General features: G+C 49.7%; 1 protein-coding gene across 2 annotated transcripts in view; it reads left to right on the forward strand.

The window, feature by feature from the left end:
• TRPM7 (transient receptor potential cation channel subfamily M member 7) overlaps positions 1–19,370 on the forward strand; it is a 2,599,208-nt gene that overhangs the window by 1,450,368 nt on the left and 1,129,470 nt on the right. The gene's annotated exons all lie outside the window — the stretch shown is intronic.

Genomic DNA, 19,370 nt, shown 5'->3' on the forward strand with positions numbered 1-19,370 from the left:
AAATAAAAATGATCGCGGTCCCCAAGCTCCTCTATATATTTGCTAATGTACCAGTGTGGCCAGGGAAGCAATATTTCAAGAGGCTTCACACAGCGTTCGCTCAATTTCTCTGGCACTCCGGGGCGGTCCGTAAGAAGTGGCAACATATGACCCTGCCTTATGAAAAGGGGTGCTTTACGCCCCTGATCTAACTTTGTACTGGAACGCTGCACAGGCCCAACACGCCACCCATTGGTACACACACCCAAATCCGCCCCACACGTTAAATTAGAGAAAATGGCGGGGGAAGGCACCCATGTCATGACTTTACTACTATACTACACATTTCGGGCGGATGCCCCATTAGACCCGGTGGCCACCACGATCAGGGCATGGAACAATATCCTTCACTCTAGTCAAGAGCAACGCCCATATTATAAGTGGCTCCCCTTATGGCAATTTCCCGGGCTCACCCCTACATACGACCAACATCTCTCTCAGCGTTGGGAAAACCTGGGCTATCGGGCCCTGACTGACCTATATCCTGATGGCACATTTATCACCCCTCAAACATGGCGCCCCCGGCACCCCAACTCTGTGCCGGACTTGCTGCAATACTATAGGCTGAGAGCAGCGATATGGGTAATGTGGCCCTCCTTTCCAGAGGAACCTCCAGACTCACTTGAACTCCATTACATAGCAAACTCCACAGGCTGTAGGGGCATAATATCCTCCCTGTACAAAATACAGATGGGGAAACTAGGGAATATTCCCCTGGGACCTCGGGAAGCATGGGCCAGGGAGCTTGAAACAGTGATCACTGACGAAATGTGGAGTAAAATGTGTGCACACATGCGCAAAGTCTCACTTAATGCTAGGTTCCGCTGCATACGATACAAACTTCTCAATAGGCTTTATTACACTCCGCACAGAGTAGCGACATTTACGCTCACCTCGACACATGCATGCCCGAAATGTAAACCGGATGTGGCAGATCATGTTCATATGTTTTGGTCCTGTGCTGCGTTGAACACGTTTTGGGTGGAGGTGACAAAGGCGCTCTCAGAGATAATTGGCTCCCCAGTGGAGCTGGACCCATTAGCCTTGATGTTTGGTATTTGGACTGGGGAAAATGAAAGGAAAATGTCAAAACTTTTGAATGTAAGTGCTATTGTTGCCAAAAGATGTATATTACAATGCTGGAAGCGCCGCAACCCCCCCACCCTCCTCCCCACCCTCAGCATGTGGCTGAGGGCACTCACCTGGGTACAAACGTGCGAGGAAGAGTACATTGGATCCTTGCCCATGCCTTCCTGCCCCAGAAATGTATGGTCGGAATTTTGCAGTTATCTGAACAACAAAGACGAGATCGAGTGGACCTCCACCCACTCACCAGCCCAGCCTAACTCATCATGATGGACGACTCATTCGTGCTTTTCCACAATGTCAACCCCCCCAATATGAGCTGACAATAATAGTTGTGATGTAATGCGTATACGTACTGTTATGTTGTTTGCTTGTCTAGACGCAATCTGTGCTGTGCCTGTCTCAACCTCCTGCCAATAAACAAAAGTTTAAAAAATAAAATAAGGCCGGGGTTCCTGCCGAAGGTGGTTTGAGTTTCACCTTTCATAAACCATAGACCTGCCAGTCTTTTACCCACCTCTGCAACCTTCTAAGGAAGAGGAGCGCTTCCATCGGTTGGATCCCAAAAGGGCCTTGAGTTTTTACTTTGCAAGGACGTCAGAGTTTCGGGAGGCTGATCAATTATTTGTGGCCTGCTCTCTAGCCAGTACAGGTTTGGCTGTAACTAAGCAGACGCTTTCCCGATTGATTATCTTGTGCAATGCAGAATGTTATCAGTCCGCAGGCAGGGAGCAGCCTCCTGGCATCAGGGCGCACGCTACCCAAGGGGTCTCTGCATCTACAGCTTGCAATTGGGGGTTACAGTTAGGGACGGCAACTTGGTCCTCACTCCATACGTTTGAGGTACTACAGCCTGGTCGTGGAGTCTATCAGATGTGGAATCTGTGGGAGAAAGGCAAGCCATTGAAGGGGAAATGAATTACTGTAATATTTTTTCTATGGATTATCCCAGCAGATTCCTCATCTCCCCTCCCATCCATCCCGCTGAGAAAGCGTTGGCAGTTGGTGCGCATCTGTCTTGGTGAGTAGACACCCGATGATGATCCTGGGGTGACCGTTTTCTGTCTGGCAAGCTGCATGTATTTCTCAATAAAAAATATTTTTAAAAAATTCAATGTTTTTTCTTGATTCTGGCTACTGTGGAAGTCTTTCTACCAAATATTATATCCCATTGGGATCCTCATTCTTAACCAGTTATTGGCTGTTTAGCCTTCTTCGCTTGCTATTTTCCTATGCAGCTGTCAATCCTGGGGTGAAAGGGGCAGGTTACTGAGGTACGGGGCGTAGTGAAGTGGTATATAAACAACGCCTGACGTCATGTCCAGAGCCGATGATCGACCACCGAGCAAGACGGATCAACGGCTGAGTCTAGGTCCAATATGCCCCCTGTTGAAGATATTTCCGAGCAGCAGAGCTGGATGAGGATATCTATCAGATGAGGAATCTGCGGGAGAAGAATCCATAGAAAGAACATTACAGTAAGTAATTTCTCCTTCTAAGGTACTAAGAGACCCTTGGTAAAACTTACCTAGAGTTGCTTTACTGCTCCTGTGTTGATTATATTGAGTGTTTGGGCGTTTTCACAAACACGTTCGCCCAGGCCCTTATGCCTGTATGTCTACCAGCAGCCTTCTCTGAAGTCCTTGACCCTTTTCCCAATAAAGAGTGCTACCTTTTTACAGCTTGTGCCATGCTTGTTTTGCCCTCCAATCTGACTCTGAGACACTCATAACTAGATAGGGATGGAGTGCTAAAGCCTAAGGTCTCTGTGAAATTATTACAAGTATTTACCTGCTTTATGTTGGTTTGGTGTCATCCATTTCTTACCTGAAACAGATATTCTGAAAGTTATTGCAAACGTTTGAACTGCTTACTGCCATTGCAAAAGTGATTTACTTACTGTAAAGATTGCATTAGTTGTTCTAAAGTTACTTATTGTGTGTTATAGTACTTAATTTTTTGAGGAATATTCTTTACCTTGGTGTATATATAAAACAAACCATTGTTTGTATATAGCTTTAGTGTGTCAGTGTTTCTTTGGGCCTATGTGTTGTATATTCGAAGTTCTTTGTACCTCCCTATTCTAGCTGTTGCTACCAACAATCCTTGTGTGGTTCAGATCTATACTAAGAGTTGGAGCCCTGTGTCCCAAGTGTGAGTCTTCTAAAGTCATACCTAAGGTGGACTTCTGTCAAACTCCCGAACACTAAACTAAAGCTAAAGTAGATGATCTTGGTCCAGAAGAATGACTCCCTTCTTCTGGACTGGGTGTAGAAGTGTGTTTCCAAGTATTGGCTTCTTCTTAGGGGAATGGCTCCCTTCCCCAGATCAAAACACAAAAAAGGCAAAGTTCAAACAGTTCTACTGGGCAGATACACTGGGCCTCATTACGACCCGGGCGGTAAGTACCGGTCATTACCGGCATGGTGCAATTATTGTGTCCATGCTGGCAATAGACCGCTAAAAGCGGCCCATTACGAGTTTGCGGCACAAGCTTTGCGCCATGCCGGTATTGACCTCACCGCCATGCTGGAAACCCCGAAAAAAAAAATCCTTAGGGGCATCGACTGAAGTGGAAATAGCTCCTCCGGCATCCAAGCCTTCGGCAGCGGTGACCGCTAATAAGCAGAACCGGAAGTAGCGTCATCGCACAGGAACGGGAAAGAGCACGGCGGCCATCTTTAAAAACACAATCCATTGCCATCCACTAGAACCAGAAGTCATCTGACCCCCGGAACTCTTACATACCTCCACCACTACCTTTTGCATTTTACCATGCCAAAAGCTGTGTAGAAAATGGGAGATCGCCAGCGCAGGGAGTGCTTCTCCACAGAGGAGCTGTCAATGCTAGCTGAGACACTGCAGGAGCATGCAGATGAGGTCTTTGCAAACGAGATGTTCTGTCCAGCACTGCAGCGGAAAAAGCAGTCAGCCAGAAAGTCAGCGCCATTGGCACCACACCCCACACACCAAAAGAATGCCGTAAGCGCTGGGATGACCTGCGTTTACGCGTACGCAGCATACTCTCTGCAAACCGCAACATGGGGATGGCGACAGGTGGAGGTGCGGAGTCCCCATCAAATTACAACCGTGGGAGGAGATATGCGCCACCACCATAGGGGCAGAGTCAATTCACGGAGTCAGGGACATGGAGCGAGGAGCACCGTCATCGGCCGATGCAGGTAGGTGTCCCAAATGATACAATGCTAATACCACCAGGATGATGTCCACCTGAACTGACAGTGCAATGATGTAGAGCATGGTCCACCAGAGACATGAGTACAAGACTGCCTACAGGCAGTGCAGAGCATCACCTTGTCCACACGCTGAATGCACCCCATATGTGTAAGGCCACACGCCTCTATGCATCACCCACCCAAAAGGCCAGCAACCCGTATGTCACTCCCCCAATGGCAATCATCTGCCATTCCACATGGATGCAGCCACCCCAATGCATGCCCGATGCCTGTAGACCCATCATTAACCCTCTCCCTCTATTGGTCCCCCACAGGCACGCAATCAGACAGTGGTGATGAGGACAGCAGGGAGGAAGATGGAACACCATGTAAGAAGGCCAGGGCCGAGGAGGGACAACACCGCCCCTCCACTTCAAGGGGCATAGGACAACCGGCACTACATCGGAAGGACAAGACAACACCACAGGCCACAGCACCAATGTGCTCTACGGCCCCCACTGCAGCGCCCACAACAGCCACCAGCACCCAAGTGGCAGAGGCAGAAGGTACTGCATCGGCTGCAAGCAGCACAGTGGGTGAGACAGCTGCCACAGCAGCAGTCTCCGATGATGAGGAAGAGGATCAGCTGCATGTTGCAACTCCCACCACTGGCACCCTGCATTCCCCACAACTGTCCCCATGCAGCATGCGCGACACCAGCATGCACGGGCAGTCTCCGGATCATTCATGGCCTACAACTCCCAACACCACACCAACTGTGCCTGAGGAACATAGTATTTTTGAAACCCCTCAAAAGATCCACTGCAGCCCCAACCACCCTAGAGGGGATCCAGGACATTCAGAGGCGCCAGCAGGAACTCACTGGCCTGTTGACGCAGCACATAACTGTATGTAGGGGGGGGTAAGGGATGACATCCGGGAATGTGCTGTGTCTTTGAAATCAGCCATTGAGTCATCTTCTAAGGACATTTGTGCCGAATTGGAAGCAGTGCGCCACGTCCTCAGTGAGATGGTGGCAGTGATGCAGGCCATGCGTCCAACACAGTTATCTGAACAACCGGGTACATCATCAACTGCTAGTTCAACCAGGACCAGCCCCGTGCAGAGGTCTAGCAGGAACCTGCGGAGATCGAACAGGGGGGCACCTGGTGCTGGAAGAGGGGGAGGCCAGTAGGCACAGCCATGCGACCACTGGTGCAGCCTACTGCACACCATGGGGGAGGGAGGGAGTTGAGGGGGGAGGCGGGAGAGGGTGTGTGGGGGAGTTGAGGGGGAGGGGGAGAGGGTGTGTGGGGGAGTTGAGAGGGGAGGGGGGAGAGGGTGTGTGGGGGAGTTGAGGGGGGAGGGGGAGAGGGTGTGTGGGGTGGAGGGCTTGTTCACTTTGTCATAAATCTTCAATACACATTTTGGTAACTCATAATTCACAAGTGTGGACATTGCTTATTGCGTATGTGTGCTTTATTGCTGAACAGTCTACAGTGTCCATGTCCCTGACACACCCAGTGCCCCGAGTGCCATCTCCATGTCACACTCCCCGTCAATGAGTGCTAGAAACATTAGTTGATCAGAGTCCGACGCATGTCACGTCCCTCCTGTGCATCGCTGCCTCCCTGAGGTGCTGCCCCATCCTCATCCTCCTCATCGTCAGGTGGTTGCAGTTCAGCGTCAGAGGGCAGGGGCACATTCCGTCAGATGCACATATTATGTAGCATGACACATGCCATGACGATCTTTGCCACCTTCTCATGGCGGTACAGAAGTGCCCCACCAGACCTGCTGAGTCAGCGAAACCGTGCCTACAATAGGCCAAATGTCTGCTCAATCACCGCACGGGTACGTGTATGTGCACGATTATAGTCCTCCTCGTGCCTGTTCTGTGGGTTCCGGACTAGGGTAAGGAGCCACCTCTTCAAGGGATAGCCTGCATCACCTGCATGTGGGCAACAATGTATGTGTAAGTCATCATATCATATGGGACCTCATTAAGTGACACCATAGCATGCATATATTTGTTCATTTCAACCCCATTCCCGTGCATGAATGGAGACACACGATGTGACTGCTTTGTGTGTATTCCTCTTATGGACTGGTGTGCGTGCCATCAACTAGTGGGCGCAGGGGGGTCCAGTTCCTTGTGAGTGCTCATGCACTGTGTTAGTCCACAGCGGTTGTTTCTGTGATCTGGCAGATGTCCAGTAATTTGTATGCTTTCATCCTGGCACCGTTGATGTCAGCCTCATTATGATCTCACTACGCACAACAAATGGTGTCATGTAATTCAGTTGGGCCTCTGTGTCAGTGTAGTGCTGTATTGATGTATTTGACCCTCATGTGACTCCTTTGTACGCAGTAATGGCGGACTCTCCTTTCAGTTGATGGTGTTTGGTGCTGTGTATTGGCTATAGTCATTGCTTGTAGCTGCATTGTGTTGAGGGGGATGTGATCTGATTTGGTACAGTGCACATGCAGATGGCTGTCGAATGGTTGTGACATTGCTTCATTTACATGGTAGGGCTGCTTACATCTTGCATTATGTTAATGTTAATGTTAAAGGACATTTGTACCGCGCACCATCACCACCGGAGTGGTCCCCTGGCGCTTTATGTGGTCAGGTGTCAGGTCCAGTCTGGGCTGCTTTGGGGTATGAGCATGGTCCATTCCCTCTGGCACTCGCAACCAGGTGAAGCATGCATCTCTCCCCCCCCCCATCTCAGCCAGGTGAAGTATGCATCTCTCCCCCCCAATCTCAGCCAGGTGAAGTATGCATCTCCCCCCCCCCCCATCTCAGCCAGGTGAAGTATGCATCTCCCCCCCCCCCATCTCAGCCAGGTGAAGTATGCATCTCTCCCCCCCAATCTCAGCCAGGTGAAATATGCATCTCCCCCCCATCTCAGCCAGTTGAAGTATGCATCTCTCTCCCCCCCCATCGCAGCCAGGTGAAGTATGCATCTCTCCCCCCCCATCTCACCCATGTGAAGTATACATCTCCCGCCCCCCATCTCAGCCAGGTGAAGTATGCATCTATACCCCAATCACCTACCCACATCACATTTCCATGGGCCTAACATGCAACTCACCGAGAAGCCAGGATCTCTGCCCTGCATGTCGCTCCATGTAGCGTGGTATCGTGGAGTTCCGCAGGACCATTGAATCATGGGTTGATCCGGGGAATCCGGCACAACAATGTGTGATGATCCTGTTTGAGTCACATACCATTTGCACGTTGATTGAGTGGTATAGCTTACGGTTGCGGTATGCTACCTCCATGGCATGTGGGACCACCAATTCACATGGTTGCAGTCGATTGCGCCAATGCAACCAGGGATGCTGGCCAGTGAATGGAAACCTGCTTTGGTGTTTGAGATCTCCTGGGCAGACCGTGGTAAGGAAATGTGGTCGTCTGTGTGCTTGAGGACGGCATCAAGCACTTGGGTCAGCGTACGTGAGAATAATGGTTGTGAAATGCCATGCATGTGCCCCACTGTGTGCTGGTAGCTGGAGCACAGACACTACCTTCAGTAGGGGTGGGATGGCGGTGCATGTTTCAATCAGGCTGACAATGTTGTCATGTATCATGTCCACAATGGTGGTGATGGTGTCCCGGTCCAGACAGTACAGGGTGTGGATCTGCTCAGGGGTTAGGTTGAAAGGACTGGCTCTGATGCGTGGGATTGGGGGCTGCCTGCGTGGTGCCACTGGCTGCACTGGTGGGGCATGCTGGCCCTGCCTTGCCCTCCTTCTCCTCCTTCTCCTCCTGGGTCTCCTCTGTGCTGCCTGTTGTTGTTGTTGTTGTTGTTGTAGCACATCCACTGCAATCAAGTCCTCCAGCCCCAGCATTGCTAGTAGTATTGGAATCATTGTGGAGTGTGACTGGGTGTGGGAAGGGGTGGGGTGTGCTCCTTTTCTGCTGGCCCAGTCTGTATTGCCTCCACCTGTGCTGATTGTGTGCACCTGTGGCAGTTGGGAACACTGCACATGGCCGTTTACGGGTGGTCCGCAATGCTGGTATTTGCACCATGGCAGTAAGGTACTTTACGGCCTTCACTAGGGCGTTAATTGCATGTCCGCGTGACTCCTGTCCCCCTGTTTGAGGGGTCACGTCAAGTACGGTGCCGCTAATAGCGGGTTGTCGTTTCCTAATCGTGCAGAGCGGTAAGTGTTAGGGAGAATTCTCTTATAAGGCTAATTTCCCAAACCTAGTGAGTCCCCCAGCAGCTTTGCTGGATTTTTGGTTTTTTTTTTCTTTTTTTTTTCTCCTGCTAAGAGCGAGACTCTTTTACTCCCACTCTTAGGCATGATTTGAGATATGTCCCTGACTATTTGTGTGATTTTGGGCTATGGGGTCTTTTACTCCATAGGGTATCTGTTTTTTGTGTATGTGTTACACAGCACCCTCAGTGCAGTAACACAGGGGTGTCATAGTGACCCTCCAAACATAGACTCCATACCCTGGGACTGACTACTTTCTCCCAGGGCATGTAAAGTCACCATTGACTTTACTAGTCTTAAATTGTGAACAGAACCAGTACAAACCATCATATTGTGAAAGTACTGGAAGGGGTTAATTATATTGCCCAGGATCTGTTTTCAAGGGGGCACCGTCCAGTCCCCCCTTGTCGAGTTTCTGGCTGGTGGCAGTGGTTACCACACAAAATATTCCACAAAGATATTCTCTATGGGATTTTCCCATTGATTTTAAACGCACCACTTTTTGGTGCAATGTTAAAGATACTGCCGGTTTATTTATTTAATATTAAATTCACGGTTGGGTCTTTTTGCCAGAACTCTTTTCTAAAATGGCATTCGTGTCCGTCTCTGTAACTCTGACCAAGGTTGAGCCCTTTGTTCCACTTTTTGGCAGGCTTCTCCACAGAAGCCCTCCAAATGGTGCCACTCTGTCGGGGTTCCACAGGATGTGTGGGGAGGGAGGGGAATTGGCAGAGGATGGGTGGGGAGGGGAATTGGCACCCTGGACTGCGTTGCCTTAGCAACTCAAGTCGCACTCTGTTCTGATTGGGCCAGTGGTGAGCCGCCCGGCTCACCACTTAGCATGTTTGAGTGACAGCTAGGCTGTTGAATGGGGGGTTTTCTGCATAAAAGCAGGGCCTTTGGGACTGGAACTTCAGAAGTCGCCACAGGACCTAAGAATCCGAAGAGGGAAGAAGCTGAGCCATCTGCAACGACAACACCATCGGTGGATCCCTGCTGCAACGAACTCACCACTTTCCAAACACAAGAGAAGATCTTCTGCTGGACAAGTCTTCTTCCTCTGAGCTGGTGGGACCAACCAGTTCGCCCTTTTCGCCTTCCAAAGACGTCTCTTGGTCGAATCACCCGTGCCAAGCACCCTGGCGGCCGGATAAACAAGCTTCACCACATTGACCGCGAATAAAAGGAACACACCTTTTATCGACGAACTCCGCGGCTGGTTTTATCCCTGTACATTGCAACGACTCCACTTTTCCTCCTCGAAGAGATCCTCTCTTCCCCTGGTCGAAACAACGAACTGCAACCACTGCCAGGAACAACTGCCACCGCTGGAGCTTCCTCTCTGTTTAAAGTACTGTGTCCTGCCTGGCCTCCCTTTCTTCGGTTTGCCCAAGGTGAACTTTAAATGCTTGGCTTGCCAACTGGGTTGGCCCCAGACCTTCTAACTTTACCTTCTTGAATCACCCCAACCTCTTTTGAACATTTTGCAAAGACTTTTAGTGCATTTTAAACCCTGTGATCCTGGGCACATTTCGCTTTGCTCCACTTAAAGTTGGCCTGGCATATGAACTTTGGCTCTACAGTATATACTGCCGCCTTCTCTTTCTGAGAACTCCTCAAAGTGTTGGGACCTCTTTTATTTCTATGCTCTGCCTTTTTCTCTCTCTTTAACCTAACTATTGGAGTGCCATCTAGGTTACATGCTCACATCTGTTTTGACAAATAGTGGTGTTTTAACTCTGACTTGTCTAATGGTTATTAAGGGAGGTGTGTATACTTTACCTGACTGTGTTTTAACTTGCTTGTGATTTAGAGCGTTAGTATATTGTGTTTTAAATAAATAATTATATACTTTTTATACAAAGCTCTGATCAGTGTTGCTCTTCTGTGTTGTTAGCCCTATTTTGTATACTCTATATACTTCCTAACTCTTTTTGAGAGAAGTCTTACTGCTCAGCCACAGCTACCAGGTATATCTTGGTGGTGCGGACCTCTACCAATTGGGTTTACTGCTTACTCCTGTAGTCTTAATCTTTTTGCAGTGTTCCCTAAGGGAACTGCACAGGATTCTGCATAACACTGGTGTACAGCGGTGGGATTTGTATTGAGTATACATTTTAGAGTGCTTCTGATACTTTAGTACAACTAACCACAAAGATTAGCACTGTAAAAGCTAGTTTTTAACAAGTCAACTATGGAAAGTTACAGCCAAGAGTCCCTTTCTGCAAAAACTGCTGATTGTTTGAGTCCTTTGTAGACATAAGGATATCCCTGTAAAAGGCAAGAAAATTGAACTTATCGAAAGATTGTTAGAGAATCAAAGTCTGGGTAGGGGTTCAGAGGAGCCTACCTCCCCAGCAAATGGAAACCACAGTCATGAGGATGATATGAATCAAAGTAATGATAGTATTGTTGTGGAGTTGGAAGAGGAAGAGGAAACTAATGTCACTGATCCCCCCCTGGTCCTCTGCCTGCTGTGGCACCTCATCCTGTGCCTACTGAACCTTTGTCAGGTCCCACATCAAGTCCTGAATTCATTGAACTGGAAAAAATGAGACTTGAATTAGAGATCAAAAGAATGAGTGCCCAATCTGAACAAAAGCAGCAAGAACTAAGGCTCAGAGAAATGGAGCTAGCTCAAGCATGAGCTAGAGATGAAGACATTTTCTGTTGAAAATACTTCTCTCCCCGGATACTCTAGGAGTTCCAGTCCCAAAAGACCCCCGATACCTAAAGAGATTGTGGGTATGTATGAACCTAAGTTGGATGTGTTGGATTGGTTGGCTATGTTTGAATATAATCATGGGCTCCAGGACATCACAGGGAATCAGTTGCTTCCATGGTTGTTTTCTAGGCTCCCCTCTGTTGCATTTAATGTTGTAATGGAGTTGGGGAGGTGGATAGGATGGACTATGAATGTGTGAAGCAAGCTTTAATAGCTAGATTTGGGAAGACCCCTTCCCAGTACCTTTATGAGGTCGAGGACCCTCACAAAGCATGATGTTACCCCTTGGGCTACCTGGGTGAGTGAAAGTTTGAAAAACGTAGAGGGATGGATTAAGGGTTACAGAGTGAACATTTATGAGAGAATGAGAAATCTTATGTTGGAGTCCATTTATGATGCCTGCTCTCCTGAGCTCAGACAGCACTTGGCTGATTCAAAGGAAATAGATTCCAAGAAGCTAGCTAAGGCTGCATGAGAAATCTTGTTATGTTGGAGTCCATTTATGATGCCTGCTCTCCTGAGCTCAGACAGCACTTGGCTGATTCAAAGGAAATAGATTCCAAGAAGCTAGCTAAGGCTGCTGACTTGTGGGTTGCCAACAGGGCTACTCACAAGGATTCTGGGGTAACTCAGAAAAAGGATGAGGGGAAACAGCCTAAAAAGGACTCCAAAGAGAATTCAAATAATTCCAATCCCAAAGAGGGCCCCAAACAGCACCATAAGGGTAAGCCACATGGGAAACCAAATCAGGCTAGTGTACCTTCCTGTCCCAGACCAGAAGGTCAGACTAAGCCACCATTCCAGAAAGCATTTGGAACATGCTATGTTTGTAAGGCTACTGACCATGTGAAAGGGGATCCCAGATGTAAGGGTAAACCTTCAGGGGTCCACACTGTCTCCCTAGCCTTCGCTCCAGAGGAGAAAGTACCAATGACAAGTGGAAACTTTCTACTGCTGGTTGATGATCCCATTGGAGTCTCAGCCAGTGTTTCTTTAGTGTCCCTGGGGTTGTGGGACCAACAGAATTTAGATGTCTATAATTCTATCCCAGATAATACTAAAGAGTATTATAAGGACAGTGTCCAGGTGAATGGTCAGGAGACTCCTTCCATTAGGGACACTGGGGCCAACATAACTGTGGTGAATGAATCTTTTTTCAAGGCAGAGGAGGTTGCTAGGTCACCCAAACGCCTCACCAAGTTAGCTGGAGGGCCTGTGCAGATGTGTCCCCAGTTACCAGTTCTCATCCAGTGCAATGATATGACTGTGAAGATACCTGTCAGTGTACAATGTGACGTACCAGGAAGGGCTCTGTTGGGAAATGACCTGAAAACTCTTGGAGTTGTGTCACATACATCCAGACCCCCTAGTAAAAGGTTTCAGGAACTAACCAGACCTGCAAGGGAGAAAACCTTGAGAGGTTCTCTTAAGGAGATGATGGAAGAAAAAATCACTCGTACACCACTGGAGCTCCTTACTGCTATAGCTGAACAACCAGAAGCAAAGGGGAAACCCAAGACTTCTAGAAGGAAACCAGCAGCAAGAACTCCAGTGCTTCCAACAAGGACATCCCCTAGGCTGTCCAAAGTTACACCAGTAACTCCACCTCCAGCTGAGGCTGAGAGGGAGGTACAACCCTGTGTGGTTGAACTAGACTCTGAAGAAGAGCTAGTAGGAGTCCAAGAACTTATTGGAGATCTGGACCCTGCTGACCATCCTGAGCTGCAGTCTTTACTGGCAGAAGGTGGACCCAGCAGGTCAGCTTTCCGTAAGGGACAAAGGGAATGTCCAACTCTGGAAGATCTCCTCCACCAGGCAGCTTCTCAGGCTGATGGGCAAGAGCCTGTGAAGTATAGGTTGCACTGGGAAGATGGCCTCTTCTACAGTGAACCGACTGAGTCTGCACCTGGAGACTACAAAAGACTTGTAGTCCCTCAAGAAAACAGACTCCAGTTCTTGCAGCTGGCCCATGAGATTCCTTTGGCTGGTCACTTGAGTTTCAAGAAGATCAAGGAAAGGTTCTCACTCTACTTTAATTTGGCCAAAGATGGGGGCTGAGGTAGATACATTTTGCAAGAGCTGTCACACCTGCCAAACTTCTGGCAAGAGTGGTTCTAAGAATGTGGCACCTTTAGTGCCCCTCCCAGTAGTGGGAGTCCCATTTGAAAGGGTAGGGATTGACATTGTTGGTCCCCTTGATCCCCCAACCTCCTCAGGCAACAGGTTTATCCTTGTTGTAGTAGACCATGCTACTAGGTACCCTGAGGCAATTCCTATGAGGACTGTTACAGCTCAGGTTGTGGCTAAGGCCCTCCTTGTTATTTTTACCAGGGTTGGGTTTCCTAAGGAGGTAATCTCTGACAGGGGGTCAAATTTTATGTCCCACTACATGGAAGCCATGTGGAAAAACTGTGGAGTTACCTACAAGTCCTCTACCGCCTACCACCCACAGACAAATGGGTTGGTTGAAAGGTTTAATAGAACAATTAAGAGCATGATAGGTGCTTTAGAGGAACCCCTTAAAAGAAAGTGGGATTTTCTACTGCCATGCCTTCTCTTTGCTTATAGAGAAGTGCCTCAGGAGGGAGTAGGTTATAGTCCCTTTGAACTTCTTTATGGTCACCCAGTCAGAGGTCCATTGGCCCTGATTAAGGAGGGGTTGGAGAGTGCTCCTACCCCCAAGCCAGTCAGAGTGACTGACTACGTGATAGGACTCTGGAGGATAGTGTCACAGATGATGGCCCAAGCTAGTGATAACTTGAAGGCTGGTCAAGCTTTGGTCAAGCATTGGCATGATCAAAAGGCTAACATGGTTGAGTTCACTCAAGACCAGCTAGTTCTTGTTATGATTCCAACAAGGCAGATGGCCTTGCAAGACAAATGGATGGGACCCTTCAAGGGTTTTGGGAAAACTTGGAGAGGTGAACTATCTGGTGGACTTGGGCAATCCCAAGGAGGCTGCCAGAGTCTTCCACACCAACAGACTAAAAAACGTATGTCTCCAGACCTGAAGTAGGAGCCTTAAAATTCATTGCTTCTCTGTCTTGGTCCCAAACCCTTCTTTGGCTTCGACCATTGGGCAGAGGAAGCGTTCCCCGGATGCAGGGACCCTCTAGCCGCCTGCTCCGCGTCCCTACCGGGTCTCTCGAACTTCCACATACCTGCCACTGAGATCAGGCAGCTCTCCGGTTCTTACTGGGATTGGGCATCTTGATGGCAGCAACAGCGTTCCTTCTCCCTCGGTCTGTTGGCTGCTTGGGTTGTCTTCTCTGCTTTTCCGGCCTCAACACTGACAGCAGACCATTCGGGCCACTGGGTCACGGCCACACCACCACATGACTTCTCCAGACTTTCAGGGAGGTTGCTTCCTGCTCAAACTACTTAGTACTTCTACGGCTGCTTGTCTGTATTCCGTTGCTCCGCCAGGTTGCTTTGCTGGATGCAATTCGAAACTCCTGAGTTCATCACGGGCTGAAGACAATATGTCCTTCTTCTGTTTTCCTTTTGTTATGCAGGCTCCACCCTGGCGCATAGTGAACACCTGTCATTAATTTTTTCATGTCCGTGCTTATTCCTCCTCCCAGCACTTGGGCCTGGGAAACCCTCAGGGCTCTCAAGGACCTTCTTCGTCCCAGTTCCTTTGGTCATGTCAACCACACTAATGTTAAAGAAGTACATGAGCCTACTCTCACTATGGGAGCTTTTGTTGGATGTGGGGATCTAATGACTGAAGGGGTGTGTAGGGCATTGGTGGAGGATGGGTATACCACATTCTCCTGAGATGTTCTCTCTTGTCCCCAAAGGGGAGGTCTCTTCCCATCAGATGCTCGCGCTGAGTATCACCCCACAGGGGGACTATCAGGTAGCGGCCTCACCACCCTGGCCTTATGGGAAGGGGATCCCCCTGAGGAGACGTGACGACATCTCTGGATTGGTCACACTACAGATATTTTTTTTGATGGCCATGGTTGGTTTCACGACAATGAGGCAAGCTAGTGCTAGGTGGGAGTAGTGTCTGCTGATGGTGTACACAGCATATGCTTGGGCACGTTGCCTGTTGGCCTGCCAATATTGCTGCTTACTGTGGTGGTGCATGGACTGTCACAGCACACATGGGTGTATTTCATGTTTCCATGGCTACACATGCATATTTCCCCTATGATGCATGTGCATTACATCATCCCACCTTCCCTGGCACATGCATTAAGTCACTGTGTAACTGTACTGATTGCCAGCCATGTGGGGATCTATGTGATCACTACGACCCCCAGAATTCCGGCGTCCAAAAATGCGGACTTTGGGGAGACCCCATGCAGTACCCTCCCATACTACTATTATATCCCATACTCCCCCACACATATATATGTGGTCTAAGGGGGAGTTGGTAAAAAAGTCAGAATTTCGGGAGTCAGAATTCTGAGGGTGACATTTTGGCCCATTTCAAATGCCTCGTCTGCAGGCTCTCTCTCGCTCCTGGCCATTCCCTTACTGTGGCTACCATCTATCGGCCATCTGGTCTGATCTCTTCCTTCCTCTCTGAATGGACAGGCCTCTCCTCCTCCCTCTAATCTCTAACACTTAACTCCTCCTTCTTGGAGACTTCCACATCCACATAGATGATTCCTGTCCTTCTGCTGGACTCTTTTGTGACCCCTGCGACTCTCCAACTCTCCCTATTCTCCCCTCTAGTCCGACTCACACTGCAGGACACACTCTGGATGTTCTGATCTCTTCAGACCTTCCCCTTTCTACCCATCTCACCACTCCTCTCTCCTGGAGTGATCACTTTCTCCTTTCCTCCCATCTCACCCTCTCTACCCCCCATGCCAAGAGCAACTCCAGCACTGCCACCTACCTTCTGGGTTATCCGACCCATAAAACGTGTGTCAGTTGAGGCTTTCGCCGCTGCTGTCTCAACCCCCCCATCCCATTTGGTTGACTCACACCCTGATACAACCCTTTCCATGCTCCACTCTGCTATATCGGATTCTCTCCCCTGTCATGAGGATCCACCTGAAACCCAAAGCCAAGTGTAACTCTTGGTACGACTCAGACATATCACCCTCAAACGCAAGTGCAGGGTGGCTGAGAGGAAATGGCACGCTTCTGGTACATCGTAGGAAATAAATTGGCCTGCCACCTGCTCCAAAGGCAATACCGGCTCTCTGTCCGAACCAAGAAGAGAGCCCACATTCAAACCTACGTCTCCACGGCATCTCACAACTCGGCCGAACTCTTTAAAATCGTGAAGGAGCTTGCCAATTCTGCTGGAGTTTTTACCTCTCCTGTCCCTTCCCAGGCCCTCTGCACGGCACTGGCTTCTCATTTCATCTCTCAAACTCAGGACATCCTGTCCTCTCTCTCTTCCTCTCCCTCTCCTACCTCTACTCGCTGCTCTTCCTCTGGCCCTTCTTCGGCCACCCCTCCTCCCTCCTTCTCTGCCTTTCCTCTGTTCTCCCCAGACGAGGTTTCTAGACAAGTCTGATCTATGAAAGTCTCATCAAAACAGGTTCACCCCTGTTCCTCCAAAACCATTAAGGACCACATTGACACCCTCGCTCCTGCTCTGGCTGATTTCTGCAAGCAATCATTCGCCACTGGAGTCTTCCCCTCCCCCTGAAGCTCTCTCTTGTGCATCCTCTTCTTAAGAAACCCTCTGCTGACCCGTCTTGCCCGACTAACTTTCGTCCAGTCTCCATCACTCCTTTCCTGGGCAAACTCCTGGAAAAAGCTGGCCATCTCCCAGCTGAATCTCCCCACTGAATCTGTTGGTTGTCTGTTGTCTCCATGACCATCAGTCTGGCTTCAGAGCTGCCAGAAGCACGGAAACTGCTCTCCTGATCATCCGTGAAGACCTGCTTTCCAACCTTGATTCCAACACCCCCTGTGTCCTCATCTTACTCGATCTCTCTTCTGACTTTGACATGGTCAATCATGCCATCCTGCTCAACCATCTCCGTGACAACCTGGGTATCACCGATCAGGCCCTGGCTTGGTTGACCTCCTTCCGCTCTGATCAACCCTCCCAGGTCCAACTTGGGTCCTTCCTCTCCTCTAGCTCTATTTCTACCTGTGGTGTTCCCCAGGGGTCTAACCTCTCTCCCTGGCTGTTCAACCAATACCTGGTTCTTCTTGCCCACCGCATTGCCGCTCTCTGCCCCAACTTTCAATGTTATGCCGATGACACTCAACTCATTTTCAGGCTCCCTTCAGCCACCCCCTCTCCTTCTCTCATCTCTGTCTGTCCGCCATCCATGAGTGGTGTGCGGCCAATGATCTCTGCCTTAATTCTATTAAGACCGAGATTCTCCTCATCGGCACACCTGCTCCCTCCTTTCCTGTCACTCTCTGGCCAGCCGCTCTTGGCCCTCTGCCTTCTCCCACCGGTGTTGCTAAAAACCTCGGGGTCATCTTCGACTCCATGCTTTCCTTCTCTCCTCACATCTCCGATGTCTCTAAGAAGTCACACTACCAGCTGCACCTCCTCAGAGGCATTCTTCCTTTCCTCTCCTTCCCCCAGAAGTTCAATGTCTCCAGAGCTCTGGTTCTCTCCAGGGTGGACTACTGCAACAGCCTCTTTCTAAATCTGCCTGCCTCTTCTCTCCGCCCTCTGCACTTCATCCAAAACTGGACTGCGAGACTTGTCGTTGGCCCCAAGCCCAGGGATTGTATCTTTCCAGGACTGAAATCTCTGCACTGGCTCCTGGTGGTGGTGAGGATTAAGTTCAAAACCCTCTGCATTGTCCACAAGGCCTTCTGGGGCCTGCAATCTCAATACCTTCAACTCTCTCTTCTGAAATATCTTCCTTCTCGAGCTCTTCGCTCATCAGCCTCCAACTCCCTCAGGGTCAGTTGCTTCTCAAATCAGCGAGTTGGTGGTAGATCTCTTTATTCTGCGGGGGCCTCCCTCTGGAACAGCCTCCCTGCCTCTCTGAAACTTGAGGAGAAACATCTCCGGTTCCAGAAGCACCTCCATACCTTCCTCTTTACCTCTGCTTTCTCTCCTCCTCTCCCCTGCTGATCTCCTGGCTGAATCTGAAACTGCCTCCCTGGCAACCCTGCTTTCAGGGATTGTTTCTGTATCCCTACAGCTCCTACTAGCACTTGACACCTGATGTCTGCACTCTTAATTATTGTTTTTGTTTATTTTACCACTATCCTATGCACTGCCCCCCTCTGACTCTCCCTGCACTTTTCCCCTCCCCCCCTCCCCTTTACTGCTATCCTATGTACTGCACTGCGCCCCTCGCCCTCCCCCTGCACTTTTCCCCTTCCGCCCCTCCCCTGCACTTGCACAATCTGGCCTAGTCGGATTGCTGCCTCTGTCTCCCTTCTGGTTCCCCTCCCTTGCCTCGTTTCGCCTTGAAACACTTGTGTATAGCGCGTTCTAAATGCCTTATCATATCATCATATCATTACCGACATGTGTTTGCCCACTCCCCTGACCATTGTGCTCATCTATGCTGGAGGAGCGGGGGGCGCGGACGCATGCTATTGGCCACTGCTTTCACATGGGAGTGGGGGACCAATAGACTCATTGCCCTCCCCTTTGTCTGCTTGCTCCTACTTCCGCGCTGCGATTCCCTCTATCCCTTCTATGTGGAGGATGGAGCTGGCCTTCTCCCATGGAGTCAGTGTGAGGGGTTTCACGGTGCCACCTCCTGTGGCGGTGGTGTCACTGCTGGGCCTGGCAATGATGTTGCGGACCGTAGCAGTGAGGTAATTCCACCTTTTTTGGCAGTCTTCACTGTCCCTGATGGTGGCCCATATGGTAGCCCTACCTCTGGCCAGAGGTCCTGCGCTGTCTGCTCCCATGAAGCTCCTCAGCGTGGCAGATGACCTCATCTACCAGCACCTAGAGTTCTGCCTCTGTGAACTTCTGTTTTCGCAGCCTCATCTCAATGGCATCGTTTTCTTCCCCTTTTCCTGTGACATGATTGTGCCAAGTATGGAGTCCGGATGGCAACAGGAAATGGGAGATTCACAGTGGATTGTACTTTTCAAGATGGCCACCGCTGTGATTCCCGTTCCGGCGATGACGTGAGTCCTGCCGCCAGAATTACTGCCAAATTTATGGGCCATAATGGTCATTCCGCTGATTCCATGTGGATAAC

The sequence above is a fragment of the Ambystoma mexicanum genome, chromosome 11 (assembly GCF_040938575.1).
Source record: "Ambystoma mexicanum isolate Mex_15411 chromosome 11, UKY_AmexF1_1, whole genome shotgun sequence".
Classification (NCBI taxonomy): domain Eukaryota; kingdom Metazoa; phylum Chordata; class Amphibia; order Caudata; family Ambystomatidae; genus Ambystoma; species Ambystoma mexicanum.